At 25.7% G+C, this 13405-nt stretch overlaps 9 non-coding genes across 9 annotated transcripts; 4 read left to right on the top strand and 5 right to left on the bottom strand.

Moving 5' to 3' along the window:
- The first annotated feature begins 1588 nt into the window (after positions 1-1588).
- On the top strand, positions 1589-1661 carry Trnak-cuu (transfer RNA lysine (anticodon CUU)). Its single transcript has one exon. It is a non-coding gene; the product is annotated as a tRNA-Lys (tRNA).
- A 662-nt stretch (positions 1662-2323) lies between these two features.
- Trnag-ucc (transfer RNA glycine (anticodon UCC)) lies at positions 2324-2395 on the bottom strand. Its single transcript has one exon. It is a non-coding gene; the product is annotated as a tRNA-Gly (tRNA).
- A 1744-nt stretch (positions 2396-4139) lies between these two features.
- Positions 4140-4210, top strand: Trnag-gcc (transfer RNA glycine (anticodon GCC)). Its single transcript has one exon. It is a non-coding gene; the product is annotated as a tRNA-Gly (tRNA).
- A 1516-nt stretch (positions 4211-5726) lies between these two features.
- Trnay-gua (transfer RNA tyrosine (anticodon GUA)) lies at positions 5727-5812 on the bottom strand. Its single transcript is given in 2 exon segments — positions 5727-5762; positions 5776-5812. It is a non-coding gene; the product is annotated as a tRNA-Tyr (tRNA).
- A 1198-nt stretch (positions 5813-7010) lies between these two features.
- On the top strand, positions 7011-7096 carry Trnay-gua (transfer RNA tyrosine (anticodon GUA)). The gene is given in 2 exon segments: positions 7011-7047; positions 7061-7096. It is a non-coding gene; the product is annotated as a tRNA-Tyr (tRNA).
- A 1515-nt stretch (positions 7097-8611) lies between these two features.
- On the bottom strand, positions 8612-8682 carry Trnag-gcc (transfer RNA glycine (anticodon GCC)). Its single transcript has one exon. It is a non-coding gene; the product is annotated as a tRNA-Gly (tRNA).
- Positions 8683-10426: 1744 nt separating this feature from the next.
- On the top strand, positions 10427-10498 carry Trnag-ucc (transfer RNA glycine (anticodon UCC)). Its single transcript has one exon. It is a non-coding gene; the product is annotated as a tRNA-Gly (tRNA).
- A 662-nt stretch (positions 10499-11160) lies between these two features.
- Trnak-cuu (transfer RNA lysine (anticodon CUU)) lies at positions 11161-11233 on the bottom strand. Its single transcript has one exon. It is a non-coding gene; the product is annotated as a tRNA-Lys (tRNA).
- Positions 11234-13051: 1818 nt separating this feature from the next.
- Trnad-guc (transfer RNA aspartic acid (anticodon GUC)) lies at positions 13052-13123 on the bottom strand. The gene has a single exon. It is a non-coding gene; the product is annotated as a tRNA-Asp (tRNA).
- Between the last annotated feature and the right edge of the window lie 282 nt (positions 13124-13405).

Genomic DNA, 13405 nt, shown 5'->3' on the forward strand with positions numbered 1-13405 from the left:
ACCAAGTAATTTTCTGTTTTTATAGTTAAAAATTTAAAGTTAAAGCGTTTATTTCAAAACAATAAAAAACACTGTTATAGATACTACCTGCTAATTTTTTGCATTTTGCTAATTCAAGCCAATTTACAAATCATTTTAGTAAACGATTAAAGCTTGTAAATACAGTAGGTTTCAACTAAATTTATGTGCTTTTATTTTGATTTAAAAATAACTGTTTTCGTTTGGTAGTTCTGTAAAGTGTAAATATATCAAAAAATAAAGTATTTTAAATGTATAGTTATAGAGTTATTTTCTACTTTTAATTAATTATAAAATCATAGTTTAAAAATATTTTCAACATATACAATAGCAATTTAAAGCTTTTAAAAGCAAACTGTTTTTGAGTGTAAAAATATTCAGTAAAATTAAATTAAATATAATAAAATCTACGGATAATAGAGTTTTTGTTATAGCAGAGATTTTTATATTTTGTCTATGACCACATGTTTAAAAATTAGCACTGAAATGTTGATAAAAAACTTCATTGATGTGGTAAATAAATAATTGATTATTTAACTTAACATTAAAATTTAAAAATATATTTTTTTGGTTGGTGTCAAATATGCACGAAAGGACACTTTTTCACGAAAGTTAACTTTTGCACAGCGTCAATTTTGCACAAAGACACTTTTGCACGGGTTGAAAAGATTTTATTTAATCTTAGATTTTATTAGTTTATTTTTCTTTACGTTTGTGTTTTTACTATCACTGTTACCCCTAACTCTTAACCCCGGTCGGTAACTTTTTTTTTTCTACTTTGTTTTTTTATCAACTTTTTTTTTGCATTTTATTTTATTATATTAAATTTATTTGTTATTTGTACTACTTGTTTTCATTTTTACTATAACTGTTTCCCCTAACCATTAATCTCAGTTAATATCTTTATTATTAACTCTCGTTTTTATTTTAATTAATACATATTTTCTTTATTTTTATCAATGTTTTCTTTTTCTTTGTGTTTTTTTTTGTATTTTTAAACACTCGTGCAAAAATTACTTTTCGTACAAAAGTGACCCTTCATGCAAAAGTTTCTTTGTGCAAAACTGTCTTCGTACAAAAATGTACTTTCGTGCAAAATTGCCTTCGTGCAAAAGTGTCTCCGTGCATATTTGACCCGTTCTCATACTTGTTAGCTTCGAGAAATAAGTTAGTTAGTTATGTTTATAAATATTTTAGGAAAATAAAATTATAAAGGATATGACACTACCAATAAAACTTATTAATATAAAAGTATAAAAAAAGAAAAATAATTCATACATTAAACTTCATGACTAAAATTTCATACCGTTATTTATGCAAGATAATGAACCTATAAAATAAATTTTATTTAGAAAGACCAGAATTTGTGAATAAAAATAAATTTTATTTTTAGGAAACTATCTAACAATTATTTACATAAAATAAATCTATTAGTTTAACGTAACTTTAAAAGCATTATTTATAATAAATTGATAACAATTGTTAACGGTAATAAGCAATTAAAAAAATCAATGAGAGATTAAATCAAAATTTATCAAATATATAGATGTAACAAGGAGTCTCCTTAAGCGCCCGGCTAGCTCAGTCGGTAGAGCGTTGGACTCTTAATCCAACGGTCGTGGGTTCGAGCCCCACGTTGGGCGTGGTTTCTTTTTGTTTTTTGCTGAATTGTACTATCTTTTGATAATAACATTGATTTACTTTAGGTGATTTTGTGTTTTTTTTATATTTTTTAATATCAAGTAGTATTAAACAGAATCTAAAACAACTTATTGTTTAAGCAGGGTCAAGAGAACAATGTTTATGAATGTATATTAAAAAAAATAGTTATAATTTATGACCTGTATTTTTAACGATATTTTCTTGTAAAATTGTAAATTTACTACTAGTTTACTTTAAATGGTAATACATAACTAATTAGGTGAGCTTGATTTTTGACTTGAAAGTAACTAAACCATAAAAAATAGAGTTATGTGAAAATCAAATACAAGAGTATTACTACATTCCAACAAATAACTAGCTACCCGAATTAATTTTTTTTTTGAATATCTGATCAACACACTTGTATCTGATCATAAAAATAATTACTGAATTACTTGCTTACTATCTGATTCAAACTTTATAATTTCAAAACAAAATACAGTTGAAAATTGTAGATTTACATCAGTAGTCCTTCTATTACTTGTTTTTAAGTTTCATAAAGCTTGCTAAAATTAGTTTGAAATTATTCGTTTCTACTTAAAACATTTACATCATTCCATTCTTAAATGCAAAATATTTTACTACTGTACCAAAAGTACAAAAATGCGTCGACCGGGAGTCGAACCCGGAACTAGTGCTTGGAAGGCACCAATGCTAACCGTTACACCATCGACGCTTGTTTACAATCGAAAAATTACTATATATAAACCCAAATGTCGAGGCAAGTAAATCTGTAGCGCATTCGAATGCTAGCATATGTTCGTTCAAGCGTTAATTTTTTTGCCTTTAGCTCGACAAAATGTTCTATATTATTGCGCTGCAAATTTTAAACGTGTTTTTGCTCGATGGCTTTGACGCTCGTTGAAAATAATCACGTGGTTAAGTAAACTGCAAACTTATAGAGAAATTTTACCTGTCGGACTTTTAGTTTACGTTGTTCGTTAGCTGTTGTTTAAAACTAAATACTGAATTTCTTGACGTCACATTTAAGCTTTAGCTACATATAGTTTAAAAAAAAAGAAAAATTGTTTGTAATATAAAACTAACGATAAATGGTATTAATAAGCTAATTAAAAATTTTAAAAAATTCTACAACTTTGTTTAGTTGAAAAAGAAAACTTTAATAGCTTACGCTACTAAGAGTAATTATTATATACTACATTTAAGATGAATCATTAACAAATATCTGATGATTTTTTTCTTATACAATTACCAAATTCTCATTAACTACTAAAAAAATTACTAATTTCATTAAGTTATGTTAATTTTAAAGCTATGGCTTAAATGTTCTTAATTTATTTAAGTATAAATAAAAGTCTCATTCTTATAGGCATTATTTAATTTGTAATCTAATAAAGTAGCTCTATATGAATCAAATGTTAATTTAAGATTAATCGCTCTTATGAAAGGATTCTATAATTTCTCATTATACAATTTCGACTACCATAACCTTAAGATTTTTATTGGGATCAGAAGATTAAACAAGGCTAAATATTTGTATCCAAGTATTGTCTTGAACAAATTGTAGAATAAAATAAAAACACTAAAAATGTTTGGTCCTAGGACCTGGTGTACGAAAATACGTTTCAGTTATCGAGTCGTGCACTACAAATAGAATACAGTTAAAGGACTTTTCCAAATAAAAACATATCATCAGAATTGAATAGTTCCCTGGTCTTATTGGTCATCATCGTGCTTACACAAACGTAAAAAAAGCATATACCTATTAATGTTTCACTCACAAATTTTACTTACTGCTTATATCATGTTTGAATGCAAAAATGTTAATTGTTTAAATTGACACCTCTGAAAACATTATTAATTTTTAAGTATGTTTTTTCAACAACCGGCTTCTAAAATGTTTGACAAAGTTCGATTTCAAAGTGACAACTTGGTTTTAACAAAGTTTAAGTAAACTTTAATATTTTTACAAAATTTCTCAACTTTGTTTATTAAGCTTAAGTAGTTGCAACTGTAAATTTATTTTAGTTTTAAACCAAATACTGTCTGTTAATATTTAAATAAACGAAAGTAAAAATGGTACATTAGTTTTATAAATAGATAAGCTGGTTTTAAATTTTGATGTAAAAATTTAGTTAGTGTTACTATCAAAATTTTCTAGTTTGTACATAACTTTTTTACTGTAATAAAAATAAATTAACTTTTTTAAATAAATAATGTGTTTAAAAATGGTTATAATTTAAAAATGTACAAAAACTAAATATCGAGCCGGTAATAACATAGTAAAAAAAAGTAAATACTAAATGCACTAATATTCAAGTCGCATAAAATCAAAGCTAAATGAACAGTTGATTTTTTATATCATCACAACGGTTAGCTACTTTTGAAAAGCAAATGCAGATACGCTGCATTTGATAAGCATTTGGTTTATATATTATAAATTCCGTTTTTTTATACAAGCATTGTTGGTTCAGTGGTAGAATTCTCGCCTGCCACGCGGGAGGCCCGGGTTCGATTCCCGGACAATGCACTTTTGCTTAATTGCTTGAACACTGTCTTAATTTAGTTAGTTTTATTTTTTTATCACATCCGAGAGACTGTCTTATTGAAAAAATATTTTTTTTTAATTTCTTTTCAAGAAAAACAAGAAATGTTTTTTAATTCATTTTTTTTAATTTTCATACGAGTTTCCCCTAAAAACTTAAAATTTATTATTTTGGTTTCTTATGAAAGATAACGAGTTGTTTTATACAATAATAATAACCAGCTTTGCAGTTGTGTTTGTTTTTCTTTACTTACTTCTTAACTTTTCAAACTATAGATCAGAGAACAAAGTATAGTTGTATGCTTTTTGAACTCGTACTTTGAACACAGCCAAAAAGTGCAAACTTATCTAAATTATTGTCGTTCTTACTAAAGCTAAATCTAAATTACTAGTTATTTAATATATAAACCAGAGTCTCTGTAGTCTATTAAGCTTTTAAATGGCTTTCAGTTTGGTTTAGAAATTATTGAAAGTCATTTTTTTTTCTTGTTTGGTCGTATTATATCACCTCTAATTTTAAACTATACCATGAATACTTTTCTATGAAAATTTCAAACTTTATATAAACTAAAATGTCATCCAAGTTTAAGTGTTTTTGAATCTAAATAAATCACAGTTACACTGTTTGTTATTTTCTTTCAACAACTAAAATTTAGTCCGGCTGTTTTGAAATCATTTATATTAATGTTTCAACTGTGTTGTACATAATTAAGAAAATCATGTGTTGATTAATGCATTTGAATAACTTGCTTGGTGTGTTTATTAACTTTGTACTAATTCGTAGTAGTTTTCATATATTTTAACTACAAATGTTTAAAATTAAACTTCTTGACACTTATTTAAAGGAAGAAGTTTTTTAATAACAAGTTGCAATTTCTACACAAACTTTTTACTTAATCAAGAAGTTCGAACTTAAGCGGCAGAATTTTTACATTTAAAATTAAATATCAAGGTCATTTGTGATTTTAGCATTGCCTTTTTGTCTTCGTAATCATAAAACAATGGTAGATCAATCGGTTTTACTTAGTTACCATTGATATATAAATGGTGCAAATTTCAATATTAACGACAACACTAACTTAAAAGTATAACAATTATTTCAATAAAGTGTTCTAGATATTTGTTTTTGAAAATAAAAGAAGACAACAATTTAATGAATTATTTTTAGAATACTGCCTTTAAATACTTCATTAATAATTTTTAACAGTAAAAAAAAAACGGTATAAAATAAGGATTTTGCCCGTTTTGAATAAAAAATAGTTTGAACTTTTAATTATTATTGTGTTTTAATATTTGATGTTTTATATTTTATCTAGAAATTCAGTTGTTAACAAACTATTTAAGTTATAAAATATCTTTTAGTAAAAAGCTACTTTATAAAATTATATTTTAAGAAATAGTTAATTTGTTGTCTAAAAAAATTAAAAATGTCAAATAAAGTATTATTTGTATTAATCATGATAAACATCAATAACATAAAGTTTGATGAAACTAAAATAAGTCCTTCGAGCCGGAGTCGAACCAGCGACCTATGGATTTCTAACAACTTGCTACAGTCCACCGCTCTACCAACTGAGCTATCGAAGGTGCTGAACGCTCGCACAAATTTGTGTTTATAAACTTTAGTGTTAAAAGCACTTGTGCACTTAACAATTGATTTTGTTTATTAAGTACATCAACACGGCATGTTTAAACGAAAGTATGCCTTTGAAATTGAAAATTTTTTGATTGATTTTATCAACTCACTAGTATGGCTTTATGCGCTTCTTCTGTTAAGACTATATTTTGAATTATTAACAATGATTTTTAAACCTTAGTTAAAACTTTTCTATGTTTGGTATATTACTAGGACTGTATTATGAAAAAGTATGTTGTATGAAAACGTTTAATTTATTAAATGCTTTGAAATATTAATTTAAGAGCTGTTTAATAGACACATATAATTAAGTACATAAACTAATGCTTAAATACATACATGTTTACCTCAATAAAAAATACAGTCCTAGTAATATACCAAACATAGAAAAGTTTTAACTAAGGTTTAAAAATCATTGTTAATAATTCAAAATATAGTCTAAGCGTTTTTATTATAAACTATTATTTTCTTACACTTTTGTTGTAGCTTTTTTTAAGTTTGATATTTTTAATCTAAATTAAAAGTTATAGTTGTTTTACATAAGTTTTAGAATTTTTTTATAAAATATATTTTTTTGCAATTTTTTAATTTTTATTTAATTTTCTTATAGTTATAAAAACATATAATACTTATTTATTTGTTTACAAATAAAATTGTGCAAAAACTTAAAATTAAGTATTATGATAGGTTACAAATAGAACTTGAATCACATGTAAACAAGCTAATATAATTTCATATTATTCTCAGTGTTTACAAGCTTCTTTAGAAAAAATTGTAAAGGTATACATTAATTATTTAATTATATAGAAAAAACAATCATGGTTACTATAACAACCTTCGATAGCTCAGTTGGTACGCATGAAAATCTATTACAAAAATCTATTTCCAAATTATTGTTTGTGAATTGGTATTTAAAATCTTTAAGCTTTAAAGACTTCAATTGGTACGCAAGATTTCAACTTAACAGAAGAAGCGCATAAAGCCATACTAGTGAGTTGATAAAATCAATCAAAAAATTTTCAATTTCAAAGGCATACTTTCGTTTAAACATGCCGTGTTGATGTACTTAATAAACAAAATCAATTGTTAAGTGCACAAGTGCTTTTAACACTAAAGTTTATAAACACAAATTTGTGCTAGCGTTCAGCACCTTCGATAGCTCAGTTGGTAGAGCGGTGGACTGTAGCAAGTTGTTAGAAATCCATAGGTCGCTGGTTCGACTCCGGCTCGTAGGACTTATTTTAGTTTCATCAAACTTTATGTTATTGATGTTTATCATGATTAATACAAATAATACTTTATTTGACATTTTTAATTTTTTTAGACAACAAATTAACTATTTCTTAAAATATAATTTTATAAAGTAGCTTTTTACTAAAAGATATTTTATAACTTAAATAGTTTGTTAACAACTGAATTTCTAGATAAAATATAAAACATCAAATATTAAAACACAATAATAATTAAAAGTTCAAACTATTTTTTATTCAAAACGGGCAAAATCCTTATTTTATACCGTTTTTTTTTTACTGTTAAAAATTATTAATGAAGTATTTAAAGGCAGTATTCTAAAAATAATTCATTAAATTGTTGTCTTCTTTTATTTTCAAAAACAAATATCTAGAACACTTTATTGAAATAATTGTTATACTTTTAAGTTAGTGTTGTCGTTAATATTGAAATTTGCACCATTTATATATCAATGGTAACTAAGTAAAACCGATTGATCTACCATTGTTTTATGATTACGAAGACAAAAAGGCAATGCTAAAATCACAAATGACCTTGATATTTAATTTTAAATGTAAAAATTCTGCCGCTTAAGTTCGAACTTCTTGATTAAGTAAAAAGTTTGTGTAGAAATTGCAACTTGTTATTAAAAAACTTCTTCCTTTAAATAAGTGTCAAGAAGTTTAATTTTAAACATTTGTAGTTAAAATATATGAAAACTACTACGAATTAGTACAAAGTTAATAAACACACCAAGCAAGTTATTCAAATGCATTAATCAACACATGATTTTCTTAATTATGTACAACACAGTTGAAACATTAATATAAATGATTTCAAAACAGCCGGACTAAATTTTAGTTGTTGAAAGAAAATAACAAACAGTGTAACTGTGATTTATTTAGATTCAAAAACACTTAAACTTGGATGACATTTTAGTTTATATAAAGTTTGAAATTTTCATAGAAAAGTATTCATGGTATAGTTTAAAATTAGAGGTGATATAATACGACCAAACAAGAAAAAAAAATGACTTTCAATAATTTCTAAACCAAACTGAAAGCCATTTAAAAGCTTAATAGACTACAGAGACTCTGGTTTATATATTAAATAACTAGTAATTTAGATTTAGCTTTAGTAAGAACGACAATAATTTAGATAAGTTTGCACTTTTTGGCTGTGTTCAAAGTACGAGTTCAAAAAGCATACAACTATACTTTGTTCTCTGATCTATAGTTTGAAAAGTTAAGAAGTAAGTAAAGAAAAACAAACACAACTGCAAAGCTGGTTATTATTATTGTATAAAACAACTCGTTATCTTTCATAAGAAACCAAAATAATAAATTTTAAGTTTTTAGGGGAAACTCGTATGAAAACTAAAAAATATGAATTAAAAAACATTTCTTGTTTTTCTTGAAAAGAAATTAGAAAAAATATTTTTTCAATAAGACAGTCTCTCGGATGTGATAAAAAAATAAAACTAACTAAATTAAGACAGTGTTCAAGCAATTAAGCAAAAGTGCATTGTCCGGGAATCGAACCCGGGCCTCCCGCGTGGCAGACGAGAATTCTACCACTGAACCAACAATGCATGTATAAAAAAACGGAATTTATAATATATAAACCAAATGCTTATCAAATGCAGCGTATCTGCATTTGCTTTTCAAAAGTAGCTAACCGTTGTGATGATATAAAAAATCAACTGTTCATTTAGCTTTGATTTTATGCGACTTGAATATTAGTGCATTTAGTATTTACTTTTTTTTACTATGTTATTACCGGCTCGATATTTAGTTTTTGTACATTTTTAAATTATAATCATTTTTAAACACATTATTTATTTAAAAAAGTTAATTTATTTTTATTACAGTAAAAAAGTTATGTACAAACTAGAAAATTTTGATAGTAACACTAACTAAATTTTTACATCAAAATTTAAAACCAGCTTATCTATTTATAAAACTAATGTACCATTTTTACTTTCGTTTATTTAAATATTAACAGACAGTATTTGGTTTAAAACTAAAATAAATTTACAGTTGCAACTACTTAAGCTTAATAAACAAAGTTGAGAAATTTTGTAAAAATATTAAAGTTTACTTAAACTTTGTTAAAACCAAGTTGTCACTTTGAAATCGAACTTTGTCAAACATTTTAGAAGCCGGTTGTTGAAAAAACATACTTAAAAATTAATAATGTTTTCAGAGGTGTCAATTTAAACAATTAACATTTTTGCATTCAAACATGATATAAGCAGTAAGTAAAATTTGTGAGTGAAACATTAATAGGTATATGCTTTTTTTACGTTTGTGTAAGCACGATGATGACCAATAAGACCAGGGAACTATTCAATTCTGATGATATGTTTTTATTTGGAAAAGTCCTTTAACTGTATTCTATTTGTAGTGCACGACTCGATAACTGAAACGTATTTTCGTACACCAGGTCCTAGGACCAAACATTTTTAGTGTTTTTATTTTATTCTACAATTTGTTCAAGACAATACTTGGATACAAATATTTAGCCTTGTTTAATCTTCTGATCCCAATAAAAATCTTAAGGTTATGGTAGTCGAAATTGTATAATGAGAAATTATAGAATCCTTTCATAAGAGCGATTAATCTTAAATTAACATTTGATTCATATAGAGCTACTTTATTAGATTACAAATTAAATAATGCCTATAAGAATGAGACTTTTATTTATACTTAAATAAATTAAGAACATTTAAGCCATAGCTTTAAAATTAACATAACTTAATGAAATTAGTAATTTTTTTAGTAGTTAATGAGAATTTGGTAATTGTATAAGAAAAAAATCATCAGATATTTGTTAATGATTCATCTTAAATGTAGTATATAATAATTACTCTTAGTAGCGTAAGCTATTAAAGTTTTCTTTTTCAACTAAACAAAGTTGTAGAATTTTTTAAAATTTTTAATTAGCTTATTAACACCATTTATCGTTAGTTTTATATTACAAACAATTTTTCTTTTTTTTTAAACTATATGTAGCTAAAGCTTAAATGTGACGTCAAGAAATTCAGTATTTAGTTTTAAACAACAGCTAACGAACAACGTAAACTAAAAGTCCGACAGGTAAAATTTCTCTATAAGTTTGCAGTTTACTTAACCACGTGATTATTTTCAACGAGCGTCAAAGCCATCGAGCAAAAACACGTTTAAAATTTGCAGCGCAATAATATAGAACATTTTGTCGAGCTAAAGGCAAAAAAATTAACGCTTGAACGAACATATGCTAGCATTCGAATGCGCTACAGATTTACTTGCCTCGACATTTGGGTTTATATATAGTAATTTTTCGATTGTAAACAAGCGTCGATGGTGTAACGGTTAGCATTGGTGCCTTCCAAGCACTAGTTCCGGGTTCGACTCCCGGTCGACGCATTTTTGTACTTTTGGTACAGTAGTAAAATATTTTGCATTTAAGAATGGAATGATGTAAATGTTTTAAGTAGAAACGAATAATTTCAAACTAATTTTAGCAAGCTTTATGAAACTTAAAAACAAGTAATAGAAGGACTACTGATGTAAATCTACAATTTTCAACTGTATTTTGTTTTGAAATTATAAAGTTTGAATCAGATAGTAAGCAAGTAATTCAGTAATTATTTTTATGATCAGATACAAGTGTGTTGATCAGATATTCAAAAAAAAAATTAATTCGGGTAGCTAGTTATTTGTTGGAATGTAGTAATACTCTTGTATTTGATTTTCACATAACTCTATTTTTTATGGTTTAGTTACTTTCAAGTCAAAAATCAAGCTCACCTAATTAGTTATGTATTACCATTTAAAGTAAACTAGTAGTAAATTTACAATTTTACAAGAAAATATCGTTAAAAATACAGGTCATAAATTATAACTATTTTTTTTAATATACATTCATAAACATTGTTCTCTTGACCCTGCTTAAACAATAAGTTGTTTTAGATTCTGTTTAATACTACTTGATATTAAAAAATATAAAAAAAACACAAAATCACCTAAAGTAAATCAATGTTATTATCAAAAGATAGTACAATTCAGCAAAAAACAAAAAGAAACCACGCCCAACGTGGGGCTCGAACCCACGACCGTTGGATTAAGAGTCCAACGCTCTACCGACTGAGCTAGCCGGGCGCTTAAGGAGACTCCTTGTTACATCTATATATTTGATAAATTTTGATTTAATCTCTCATTGATTTTTTTAATTGCTTATTACCGTTAACAATTGTTATCAATTTATTATAAATAATGCTTTTAAAGTTACGTTAAACTAATAGATTTATTTTATGTAAATAATTGTTAGATAGTTTCCTAAAAATAAAATTTATTTTTATTCACAAATTCTGGTCTTTCTAAATAAAATTTATTTTATAGGTTCATTATCTTGCATAAATAACGGTATGAAATTTTAGTCATGAAGTTTAATGTATGAATTATTTTTCTTTTTTTATACTTTTATATTAATAAGTTTTATTGGTAGTGTCATATCCTTTATAATTTTATTTTCCTAAAATATTTATAAACATAACTAACTAACTTATTTCTCGAAGCTAACAAGTATGAGAACGGGTCAAATATGCACGGAGACACTTTTGCACGAAGGCAATTTTGCACGAAAGTACATTTTTGTACGAAGACAGTTTTGCACAAAGAAACTTTTGCATGAAGGGTCACTTTTGTACGAAAAGTAATTTTTGCACGAGTGTTTAAAAATACAAAAAAAAACACAAAGAAAAAGAAAACATTGATAAAAATAAAGAAAATATGTATTAATTAAAATAAAAACGAGAGTTAATAATAAAGATATTAACTGAGATTAATGGTTAGGGGAAACAGTTATAGTAAAAATGAAAACAAGTAGTACAAATAACAAATAAATTTAATATAATAAAATAAAATGCAAAAAAAAAGTTGATAAAAAAACAAAGTAGAAAAAAAAAAAGTTACCGACCGGGGTTAAGAGTTAGGGGTAACAGTGATAGTAAAAACACAAACGTAAAGAAAAAATAAACTAATAAAATCTAAGATTAAATAAAATCTTTTCAACCCGTGCAAAAGTGTCTTTGTGCAAAATTGACGCTGTGCAAAAGTTAACTTTCGTGAAAAAGTGTCCTTTCGTGCATATTTGACACCAACCAAAAAAATATATTTTTAAATTTTAATGTTAAGTTAAATAATCAATTATTTATTTACCACATCAATGAAGTTTTTTATCAACATTTCAGTGCTAATTTTTAAACATGTGGTCATAGACAAAATATAAAAATCTCTGCTATAACAAAAACTCTATTATCCGTAGATTTTATTATATTTAATTTAATTTTACTGAATATTTTTACACTCAAAAACAGTTTGCTTTTAAAAGCTTTAAATTGCTATTGTATATGTTGAAAATATTTTTAAACTATGATTTTATAATTAATTAAAAGTAGAAAATAACTCTATAACTATACATTTAAAATACTTTATTTTTTGATATATTTACACTTTACAGAACTACCAAACGAAAACAGTTATTTTTAAATCAAAATAAAAGCACATAAATTTAGTTGAAACCTACTGTATTTACAAGCTTTAATCGTTTACTAAAATGATTTGTAAATTGGCTTGAATTAGCAAAATGCAAAAAATTAGCAGGTAGTATCTATAACAGTGTTTTTTATTGTTTTGAAATAAACGCTTTAACTTTAAATTTTTAACTATAAAAACAGAAAATTACTTGGTTTTTTTCTTTATTTAGTTGACAAATAGTTTAATATTTGCAAACTTTGATTTACTTAGTTAAGATTGTTTTTAAACTTACCTAAAATTTATAAAGTTTACCTTTAAACTGAAAATATTTATGATTCAAGCTAATAGTTACAAACAATAACAATTTAAATCTTACTACGCCAAGGTAAATTAAGATTTAGGTTACAAGTATTAAAATGAAATTTCAGAAAATAAAAATTCCTCCCCGTCGGGGAATCGAACCCCGGTCGCCCGCGTGACAGGCGGGAATACTCACCACTATACTAACGAGGATTACGTCTGACAGCCGTATCGCGCGTATAAAATCTTAAATTTTACATACTTCACATATTAGACTGTGATTTTTCTCAAACGTTTTACGCAAACTATGAGCTTTATCAATTTGTTTGGCTCAATTTATGCACTGTTACTTGTTATGCACTTGTTATTTTATGTATTATGTTATATAGTGGATGAAGTTATTTTTTTCTAATACTTATGTATTTAGTGTTATATAGTTACTTGAAAATATAAACTAACCTTTGATTATTTTTCAACATAGTACAGTGCTTCCTC

Source organism: Thalia democratica, chromosome 2, assembly GCF_965202585.1.
Source record: "Thalia democratica chromosome 2, ktThaDemo2.hap1.1, whole genome shotgun sequence".
NCBI lineage: Eukaryota > Metazoa > Chordata > Thaliacea > Salpida > Salpidae > Thalia > Thalia democratica.